This window comes from Passer montanus, unplaced genomic scaffold, assembly GCF_014805655.1.
Source record: "Passer montanus isolate IOZ18808 unplaced genomic scaffold, ASM1480565v1 scaffold2, whole genome shotgun sequence".
Lineage (NCBI taxonomy): Eukaryota > Metazoa > Chordata > Aves > Passeriformes > Passeridae > Passer > Passer montanus.
Window position 1 is genome coordinate 5,021,833 of NW_024366591.1, and position 12,123 is coordinate 5,033,955.

The following is a 12,123-nucleotide window of genomic DNA, read 5'->3' on the forward strand; positions in this document are numbered from 1 at the left end:
TATTTTAACAAAATAAAAGAATGGACAATGGTAAAGTTCAGAAATGTCTGGAACAATGTTCTGCTGCAAAAGGATGTCTAAACCAAACTGATATATTTGACAGCAAACTGACAATTTAAATTACTTTTATCAGAAAAGATTCAGAACAATTAAAACTGGCAACATAGTACTTTGTTCAAAATTTCTGTATTTTGCATTTGTACATTTTTGAGATAAATATTTTTGGACTATGCATATGGTGAATGTTTTTTCTCCTTACGTTTCATATTTGTCAACATTGTTGTTGTGCTCATTGTGTTTCATTTAGGCCATTTTAGTATTTTGATCACAAATATTTTGAATGTACTTACTGTACAATATTTTAAAATATCAGTTTTCTTTCCACTTGGGTTTAGAAAACAAAAAAAATTAGAATTTTTGCCAGGGAAAGGTTGAGTTTTTTGACTTTGCATAGCTCTAGAGATGGAATTTGATAGAGTTGTTTTAATTTTTTGTTCCCACCTGAAATACATAATGAGCACAAGTTAAAAAATTTAATTTTCCACAAAACAAAACCAAAATACATTTGGGGTTATTTATCTCTGTAATCTCTGACTTCAGAAGTCTGCTACTTCTAGAAAATGGCTGGATGTGCCAAATTCAGAGCAGGCAGCTCACAGCTAAGAAAGGAATGTGATCAGGAAACAAATGGGCAGACACATACGTGAAAGCAAAGTGAGAAAGAGTTGCATTTGACAATTGGTTAACCACAGAGCAAACTGTACATTTCTAGCTCAACTCCACCAGCATTCTCTTTGCACTATCCAGCATTAGTGCCCTGAAGGAAAAGGACTCAGTGTTTGCATGAGCATGGTTACCCAAGGAAGAAAGGAGAAGGCAAATATAATGGAGATGGAGGCATATGGAAATGTCATCTCCAAATTTCATTAGGTTCATTTTCAATTCAGTTGAAAATTGTGTCTTTGCAATCCCCTGCTGTCTGTAAGAAGGATCTAACAATTCCTGTGCCCTTTTAACCACGTGAAGGTCTGATTACCTGATATTCTTGTCATTAAAATCTACCTTATATTCTAGCCTTTTCTTAAAGACATTGACATTTAATGCTGATAATTTGCATGATTGAATTTCATTATTTTGAAATTTCATTATTTTCTTCAGCACAGACTTGTCTCTGCTCATTTTGTGACCATTGATTTGTTTGAAATATAGGAGTTTGCAAAATAATATTTTTTATTGTTTGGAGGTGGGGGGGTTTCTATGTTGAAATAATTTCAAATGTGATTTTCTTTTATTGCATGCCTTAACACTGTAGACCTTTAAGCCGAACAAAAGGCTCCATGCTTGCTTCTGGATATGTAAGGTGGGCATGCCTAGTTCAGAGCAGGCAATGACATGGCACACTTCTATTTTTTCACTGATAGATATGAAACCAGCAGATTGATGGACTGCAGGAGGAGTTCAAGAGAACTAAGTCCTACTGGCATGCTGCTTGCAGCAAACTGAAAGACCAGGCTGAGTTGCTGACCAGGCAGAACAGGGAGCTTTCAGATGAGCTCAGAATTTCAAAACATTAGAGACGGAAAGCAGAAAAAAACCCCAAACTATAACTTTCATGGACAGAAAATCAGAGACCCTGGTATTGGAAGATACTCTCTGCTTCATAGTGTTTGAAAAATTCAGTAGTTTTTCTTTGGAGCTGTGATGTGTGAATACTGTCCCTCCACTCCTGCTTAGCCTGAAGGTGGGGAAAGCAAGCTCTACAGTGAGCCATGTTAAAATATGCTCTTTCTGTTGCCCTCTTCCACCTAGCCTTTTTACCCACAAGGTGTGCAGCTTTACCAAGTGATACAGCCAGCCTATCATAGACACTTAGGTCAGATGTCTCCCTCCACTAACTAGGAAGGAAGTCTAGATAACTAATTTACTTTCAGTGACTAAATTAAAGCCTCCTAAAAAGCCTCCTGAAAATAATTCTACATTTTTATATATAGTGCCATTTACCCGTTCAATAAAACATCTGTTCAGCCTGGAAAAAATACAGCTCAACCATCTATTAAATCGTAGTTCTTATTTTAAACTGTACATTTTGAACTGCTGTAAACTTTCTGGAAGGAAACACCATCAGTGGCCTGCCTTACAGAGGCACAAGTTGAATTAGTAAATAGGAGTTAGACTGGGAAGAAGAAGAAGGCATAAACTGGGTGGAAAATACAGTTGGCTGATGTCTTTGCTAATCTCTGGAAATCAAAATGATTTAATCATAGGTTTACAGAGTGTCTTGTAATATTTTTTATTCAATATTTCACTTGTTTAATGTACTTGTAGGGTTTTACTTGCTCCATTAGTATATAACTGAGTAACTTCTTTTAAGGGAGTAAAAGGAAATTAAAATTACTTTTTACACAGGAGAATCTGGTGAAAGTAAATGGTTCAGACTAGAATTAAAAAAACCCTGATTTTGGTTGAGTGCATAATTTCTTTTCCATGTGTGTATTCGAGGGAGAAAAACACATGCTTTGAGGGATTATTTTCATCCTGTGTATGTCAAGGAAGCTAGAAAAAATAATCTCCTAGATGGTATAGTCTGATGAGATGAACCCTACACTTCCTCAGAATGAACCTAGAAGAAAATGAAATTGAGCCATTTTCTCTTTGGCATTTCTCTAATTTTCAAATCTAATTTCTAGTTAGGTATCTTTAAAAAATGTTAGAACTACCAACAAATTTGTCCTTTGCTTTATCGGAGTGAAGGAGTTTTGTGTCTCTTTTTTTATTTGATTGTAATGTACTCATTAGTGAAATTTTTCACCTAACACTTAAATTTCATTGAAAAAGTAATTTGAAGTTAAATGTCACTCTATTTTTACTTTTTCCAAACCTACCTGCTCTTATGACTCATCATGTTATAGATTGTGAAGGTCAGAAAAAAAATATTAGTCACAAGTACAAAATCAAAATACATAAAAATTCCAATAAAAGCAATGATAAGAAAAAGCTACGTAATTTCTGCTGTTGGCCAGATTTCTGTTTATTTCTACTGCTTTGCTGATGTAAAACTACTACTCAAGACACTGAATATTTTTGTTGTGTGAAAGTAATACTAGAATACTCTAAAGGAAGATGCTAGGATGGTACCTACAAGGTTTTGTCACATACTAGGGACTTTCAGACCCTCGCTGAACAGCTTGTGGAATGTCATTTATTGTTTTTAAATATAATAATTTTTATGAAAAGAAAATTACTTTAAATTTGAGTGAGATGGCTTTGAAGGCTGTTTGATTCTACTAGGTGTGACTTGAACTTAAAATTACATATTTATAACAAATCCTCCACTATTTTTCAGAAGCTATTCTGTGAGGGACAGCATCATCATCCACACCAGAAGAAAGTCCATGGAGAGATAATCACAAGAGCAGCATCATCTCTCACGTGGGGCTGAAGACATCTTTGCAAAAACACTTCCTTAGAGATGTGAATAATAAAGTATGCATCCCTATTACCACTTTCCAGAGTTTCAAATACATATTTAAGAGAATGTTTTTTGGAATCAAAATTTCTACAAATGAAAGTGTGTAAAAGCATGATCATATTTTCTTGCTTGTGCATAAAATATGAATTTATGAATTGTAGATTTTCTTCTGATTTTGCAGTAGCAGGAGAAAAAACATTTTTCCCCCTGTTTTTAAGACCTAACTGAATTGTATGTTGTTTTCAAAGTTTTCCAAACTTTTTGCACCTGCTACTCCACAGCCTGATTTTACCAGGAATCCCCTTGCCTTGGCAAACCACAAATTTAGTATTTTGCCATTTGAGGCTTTACTTGCCAATATGTAACAGTGTCCTTCTCCTGGTTCAACTCAGTGGGAAAACCACTCTGATTTTTACAAGTTGTGACAAGTCAGCTCAGTATATCAAGTGAGATGCTTCTTTCTGGCTGGTGTGCCCACGACTGCTCTTCCACAGTCAGCTTACCATATTTCTAGCACATCTCAATGTTTAGAATTTAGATATCTAAATATCTCTTTATGATTTTCTTTCTCTTGGCTTTGTATTTCTTGCTTCATATTATGGGCATCTTGGATACTACAAGTCCCTTTTCTCACTTTTGGTCAGGTTTGGTTGAAATCTATGCTTTATTCAAGAGTACAATATCTCTGAAATTCATCTTTTCTACTGGAAACTTCCTTTGGCTAAAGGAAAATTTAGATTAGCCAACACATTCTGCTCTCTGCCTGTATAGGAACTGAAATAAAATGTAAAAGATATCAGATGAGAAGGGAGGCAACTGTTCCAGTATATTGAGCATGACAGTGTGTGGCACTCACATTCTCTAAAAAATCCCTTCTCCCAGGGTTTTTCTCCTGGGAAGCTGAAAGGCAGCAAGAAAGGCCTCAGAGAAAAGAAAAACAATTTTTATCTCATTGTTTCTCCTGTTGTGCTCATGTGGAATGTGTTTGGAGACCGTTTACCCAAAGGTGATTACCTGATTGGACTCCGGTGTGAGTTGTTTTGACTCACTGGCCAATTAGTGCCAAGCTGTGTCAGGACTCTGGAAAGAGTCACGAATTTTCATTATTACCTTTTGAGCATTGAGTAAGCATCTTTTCTGTATTCTTTAGTATAGGATAGTATACTATTCTTTAATATAATATAGTATTGTAAAGTAATAAATTAACCTTCTGAAACATGGAGTCAGATGCATCATTCTTGCCTTCGTTGGGGGTGTCTGAGCATTTACAATAACAGTGTGTGTTTGAAAGTTGCTAGACAGTAAATTCAGCAAATTCTCTACAGTTCCAGATATGAAAAGAGACATTGATGATTTCCTCCTATGGGACACAGCCACAGGCAATAAAAATTGTGACTTCAGCAACAGTTTTGAGGGAAGTTGAGGAGAGCAGACTTTTGGGCTCACTACTATCTGGGCTTTCACCATCTAGCCAGGACTTCATCCAGTCCAACTGGAATACAGCACAAGCATGAGCTAGACTGGTGGGCATAGTGCCCAGATGTCCTGAGTGAACTCCAAAATGTTTGACAGAGACACATGCTCTTTATCTGATCTGATGGCACAGAAAGACTTTACAGTGAATAGAGTGGCTGCCAATTGTTTGACTCTAGAATTGAAGTCTCAGGTAAATGGAACATGAAACAGAAGCCCAAAATCTGTGTCATAGCAATAGATCTGCACATGGTGACTCACTTGCATTTTCTTTGCATTTGAGCTCTTTTGCTAGCAGTGGATGCTTTCCCTCACAGATCCTGTGAATATGGATAATTCTGAATTTTGGATATAGATTTAAAAATCTATCATACTACTTCTATCCAAAATTGAGAAACTGAGCATAGGAACACATCTAAGTGAATGGGATAACCTTGAACACCAGAGAGGTGTCAGGCATTGGAATGGGCTGAACAAAGGAGTGGTGGAACCACCATCCTTGGCACTGTTCAAAAAATGTGTGGATATGGCACTTTGGGACTTGGTTTAGTGGTGGACTTGACAGTTCTGTGTCAATGGTTGGAACGGATGATCTGAGAGTCTTTTGCAACCTAAAATATTTTATGGTTCTAGTGAGCTATGTGGTATGTAAGTTAAAGCTAGCTTGGACTGGTGAGTTTAATCAGCTGTAACCAAGAACAAATTGCCATCTGATTTTTTTTTTTTTGTCAAATCTAATAGAATTTGAGGATATGCACAAAAACAGTTGGCAAGCAAGTCTGAATAATGGTCAGTTTGTATCTTTGTTAAAGATACAAAAGACATGATTTTATGAAGTAAAAGAAAAAACATAACCAAGAGATGGTACACATCTGAAAAATATGCATTTTGCTTACCTATAATACTTTTAAGGATGACCTCAATTTGTGCTGTAATATGACCTAGCTGGTGAGGAACTGTCCAGTTCAAGTTGTGCTTTAGTGAGACAAGAAAAATGTCCATTTTAACTGCATATCATTAGTGGTTCTTTCAGACTATGAAAGAACAAACACATGGGCCAAAATAATTATTATTTTTTAATTATTAATCCTTACTAACAGGGGTACTCTGAAAACAACTTGATTTCTGAATGCAACTCATTAGCTGGAACAAGTCACCATTTTCCTGCCCAACATCTCTGGATAAATTTTCATTATTTCTATGAAAAAAGATGAATTTATTTGCCTGGCAGTGTTGGAAGTGCAAGGAGGGGAGGGGAATTCCACTGAAAGGTATACTGATAGCATTTCTTAATGCTTCAGACAAGGTCAAATATGCTTACTTCCAATCTTAAATGGATTTTGCTGTCTAATCTTGCAGGGGATTTTGATGACCTTTGAGCGTGTCTATGAACATTCTTCTGACAAATTACTAACCCTCAAGTAGGGAAGGTCAGTGAATACGTGAACAGACTTTCACAGCATTTGAACTTCACTGCTTTATTAATGAGTATTTGTTGCTTTTTCTCAAATTTTTGATTTGTTAGAGTGAATGTGAACCCTACATGACACAAACTGTGATATTTGAAGGTAATAAGAGATCCTTATTTTAGGGTACTGACAAGTGAGAGATTTCTGGGACAATTTGATGAAGAACAGTAGGTATTAACAGCTGGGAGGCAAAAGCTTATTAAAAAATGTAACTGATTATTGTTGAACATGAAGATCCAGGAGAACATATTAGAATTCCTGTGGTCTAGCTGCAGACTCAGTAACAATACCTCCTCCTGTTCTCCACTGCCTTCCTGATAGCATAGATCTGTAGGACTAGAGGAATTTCAAGAGTACCTGCTTTTGCCAAGAGGAGGATCAGTGTCACTGATGGCAATTTCACTATGTTTCACTAACTTCCATAATGAAGAAATAGAATGAGCTGCCTATATGTTCTTTTATGAAGTTGATTTTCATTACTAAACTACACCTCTTTTGTTGTCACCAGCTGATAAGGTGATTGTTTTTTATGTTTTCTGTGAAGATTGGGAAAAAAACCTATCTACTTTGTGCATGTTGGGACATTGCTTCTTCCTCTAACTCTGTGGCCCCTTTACATCAAGGGTCTGCATTTACTGGTCATCCACATATTACCAATTTTTAAAAATTGAGATAATTTGATGGCTTTGTTTGTGAAAGTGATGGAATTGAAATAATCTTTATCAAGAACCCAATCATGTGTGATTAGTCCAAATGCTTATTATTTGAGTTTCTTAAAAAGTGCAGAGCAAAGCTGTAGTGGTTGCCTGGGATACAGTGATGCTGTATCTGAATTTTGAAATGGTCTCTTAGACTGACATTCCTCTGAATGAAACCAGAGACTGCATGTGATTCATGTAAGCCTGTCTGGATTCCTTTGACATTATCGCTTTAAAAATAGGTATGATAGTGTATGCAATGCATAAAAAATAAACCTGGCTTTTACAATGGCATGGTAACAAGAATTGTTCTGCATGGATGCTCCGCAGCTGAATTGGCTGATACATCTCATAATTTTCATGGAAACAGTGCTACTTTCTCTGAATACATCTAGCCATAAAGTATCTTCTATTTATAATTCTTATGTAAGGTTTTTAAAAGCTTGAATTGCAACATTCTTTCTATAATAAACTACAAGGAAAACAAATGGTTCCACATGTTTTTGTCTCTCTGAAGCTGATGAATATTTGAGCTGCTGTGGCCCTATTGGCAGTTTCTGAAGATGGTGAGCTAGCTGGCTCAAAACTAACCAGGCAGCAGCAAAAGAGTTCATCTCTGCCTGATTCTACTCAATGAACCAGGTTAATTCCCCTCTGTAGCTGCTGATGCCTCATAAAGGAGGGACTGGAAACACATGGCTGGGGAAAAAGAAAAGGAGTGAGACTCCAGCAATCTGGCCTGAAATTGGTTTGAGCTGATGTGAAACTGCTCCAATGGCTTTTCAAATTCTTTTAAATTATTTGGCAGTTTCAGTCTTGAGATATTTGGCAATGAAATGATGGATTGTGTGCTCTTTCTTTCTATCTCTCTGCAATTTCTGAGCTAATATCTCTTCATCAGAAATGGTCTTAAAGGTCCTCAGTTCTATACCTTTTGTCTCAAGCTGAAGTCTCAGGCATATTTTGACAGTTTGCCCTTCCACTTTTATTTGAAAACCTGATTATGTTTGAAGAACCCAACCATATCCACATAATCTGCTGGCAGAAAATATCACCAAATGTAATATAAAAATTATATTATTTTTAACAATGAATTCTATTCGTTTATGTACTTTCTAGCAACCTTGTCTGAAAGAGGTAATTAGTTGCCTTTCTCCTCCTGAAAACTGTTTTATGCTTGGAGGAAAAATTTAGCCTTTTAAAATCCTACAGTTTTCTGGTGTTGCAATAGGATTGCTTTCTTGGCTTCTTCCTTGTAAGCCTACATTAAATTGTAATGTCATTTATTAATATCAATAAGGCATCACCAACCACAGCAGCAGCAGATACCCTAAATTTCACTGATCACATGGAGTAAATTTTACAGCTATCAAACATTGACCATTGTTATCAGAGAAGGAGGAGTGCAGTTTTTCTGTCTGTGTTTTGCTAGCCCCATGTCCCTTGAGCAATAGCTCACGGACGTGAGTAAATTGAGCTGATGGCAAATATATTCTTTCCATTAATAGCTTACACGCATCTTCTCAAACAGCCACTCTTCAGTGTGTGAAACATTTCAAAATCAGAGTTACTGGTGCCATTTCCAACTTTTTTTTGGATTGTTTCTTTGTTTCTTACCATCATGTACTTGGGAGCTGCAAGAACTTGAGAGTCATTGTGTAAATCCCAAGTATCTCACAGTGGTCATGCAGGAATATTTTTTGTTTTCTCTGTGCTCTGCTCTAAGGTCTGCATGAAAAATTGGGGAAGTATTTTTGAGTGTCCTTGATCTTTCCAGTCAAAATAACTGCTATATTTTGGTTGAAAATTTTTGCATCTCATTTCCCTTCTGTGACTCACACATCCCTTAGGGTCCTACAAGTCTTGTGTCAGTCTTTATTGGTGGAGATGTATGAGATCAAAACATAGAAAGGTTGGACATGCAGCAAGTAAAAATGAACTGTTGTGCAATATATTTTACTGGACTCAGCTCAGTTGTGATAACCTAGAGAGAGCTGGCAGGGTGGTGGGACTGGGGGATGAGAACCTTTCAGCAGCTGTTGGCCTCGCACTCTGCCCCTTGGATTAGACTTGACTTGCATTTTTGGCCAAGCACAGAGAATGTGGGAAGCAAAACAAGACCCAAATGCAGAGTCATGTATAAAATGTATGTGTGTGTGCTTGAGTGTGTCTTTGTGGATACATCCACACACACAATTAAACACTTTTCTAAACTTTTAATCACTTAATAATGCATCCGTTGTAGGAAGATTTTTTTAATGCTATTTGAAGATGTTTATATTAACTTAACACAAATGTATTTACACCTTTTAGGACATAAATAGCTCTGTGCAAAAAAGCTGATCCTTTGAGATTAGTGACCAAGAAACATCAAGAAGAGGAAACATCTAACTGTTCCAGAAGCATAACACCAGTTGGCAGGAGGACCCTTAATCAGGGATGACTGACACTTTTTGAACCTAAGTAAGCCAGCAGCAGGGTCTATTTAAACTCCCTTTATTTTCTTTTTATGATATCATTCAGAATCTGTATTGGGATCCTGATCCCCACATGGCTGCTGCTTGGCTCTCTTTCCCTGGAACTGCAGATTTGTTTGTCAGTAATTATCTAAGAGGCTGTTCATACACTGAGCTATTTAGACACCTGCAGGCAGAGTGTGAGTGTATGCTTTGAAACCTGCCCCCATTGTCTCAGAAAAAATTCAGGGGTGATTACAAGAATTGGGGCACTGCATGGGCCAGTAGTTCCCAGTGGCAAGGCCAGGGGCTTGGAGAACCAGGGGCAGCTCATGGAGTCCAGCAGGGCTCTGCCTATCCCACAGCCCCAGCCAGGGAGGAGGTCAGGCTGGGTGTGGAGCGAAGGGCCAGACCAAAATCCCAATTGTCAAAGACCATAGCGATGAGACAAACGTGGGGTCATGACAGGAAGTCATCCATGGGTCACCTTTGGGAGGATGGACAAGGTGTTGACAAACATTATCAGCGTAAGAAGCAAGACTCTGAGAGCTAGAATCTTTAAAAAGCTTGAGGTAGGTGTTGTTATTGAGCAATTTTCATGTGCTTTCAATGACACCTTTTTCTTTGATTTTTCTTACAGAGACACCTTTGCCCATTTCATATAGCTCAGAAGACACCTTCCCCTCACAAAACTACAGGAAAGACACTTGCAGCTTTGCAACCTGCAAGAACAACGAAGAAACATAAAATAGAATTGCAGTGAATGTGTGGTCTTAGTTTTCATAAACAGCATGCTAACTCCCATTCATTTGGCAACAATACTCTCCTGGTTTTATCTTTTCACCTTTACTCCTCATGTAAGTGCAGTCTTTGAAAAAATATTGCAATGGTTTTCAAATAATAGGCTAGATTCCTTTGTCAATATAGTTCTGCACAACTGTTGAACATTAATAGATCTATGTTGTTATTTAACATTTTCATTTTTTCTCAGGAAGAAGAAGCTCTTAAAAAGACAGAAAAATTGCTAAGAGCTCAGAATAAAGTGGCTTTTGTGATCCCACAAGAGAGATGGCATAACTGCATATGACAACAAAGTATCTACAGACAGTTCTGCTTTTCTAGATGCTGAAGTAAAGGTTTGAGCTATTTAAAATTCCAGTTCTTACATGAGCAGCAACTGTGTTCTTTCCATCTGTGAGGAGAAATAAAACAAGAAAAAGAAAGTATTCTGTTCCCACTTCCTATGTCATGCAGTAGACACAGCTTTAGAGATAGATTTGACTACTTTAAGCATGGTGTTTATAGTTATTTAGTGAAACATATCATTGTCCTGTGGGGAGCAGTTTTCCCTATTCCTTCAGGTCCCATAATTCAAAATTCATCACATCTTTAAACTGTAATTAACATCAGCTTGTAACTGTCCTGGATGCTGTGTGCCAGATGTCACTTGACTTAAGGCTCCTTTACACTGCCAGACTGCAAAGAGCATTAATGGTAATGGTAAACTGGAATTGTAACATCCAGAATAGCCCTTAGTTACATAGATAGCACCACCTAACATCTAAGAGCCATGTAATTTGTTTTGGAAGAGTGACTCTAGCTAATACAAATACCCTTCTTCGTAAATCAGTAGCCAATACTCAGAGAGATAGTTCTGCTCTCTGTTCCTGTGTTTATTCTCTCCATTTTGTACAGCATAATTTTTCCAGAATGCATTTTTATCACCTCATTTTTGGACTTCTGTTTTGCTATCTTTTGCTTTACAAATGAAAGAAAACTGGAATTAATCTGCAACATTTCTAGTTACAAATTTAAAAAAAAATCATTGCAAATACATGGCAATACCAGAAAGAAGGGAATCTTTCCTCTGTGTGTGAAATAAATTTTTTGCACAGTTGTTTTCAGTAAGTGAACATATTTTTAAAACATTTCTGTTTATATAACACTGACTTTGAAGTTTTCATAATATAACCTACAAAATTAATATTATCTAGAAGGTCAAAGTTACATCAATAAAGGAGAAAGCATGGGGAAGAGGTGCAGGAAAAAATAGAGTATCATGATGGAAAGGTAAGAGAAAATAGCTGCTTTTTTTTGGTTGGGAGATATTCCCTTTTTTGTGAAAATTCTGATTAGACTGGAACAATATGACAAAGTTGTAGTGCATCTTCTGGTTGCTTCTTCTTTGAATGTTATGAAAGAATTATACTATGGTATTTGATATATTCCTGAACAGAAACAACTGCTACAGTAACACCAGGAAAAATTATTAACTAGAGGTTATGCTGGGTGACGTCTTCTCTGACTAGTGACTTTTTCATAGAAGAGCATATTAATGACATTATTGCCTGCTGTCAATAAGAAGTCTCAAGCAAATTTTTAGGTCTGTGCATGCAGCCAAAATTAATTCTGTAGTACTGAAGGTCCATACAGGATTACTTGGAAAGAAATGGTTCTTAACCTACCACATCAGCTATCTCCATTAATTCATCCAGTTCAATCATTTTGATGCACACAGTTCAGAACAGGCATCTCTCAAGTGACCTGTGTGGAAGATG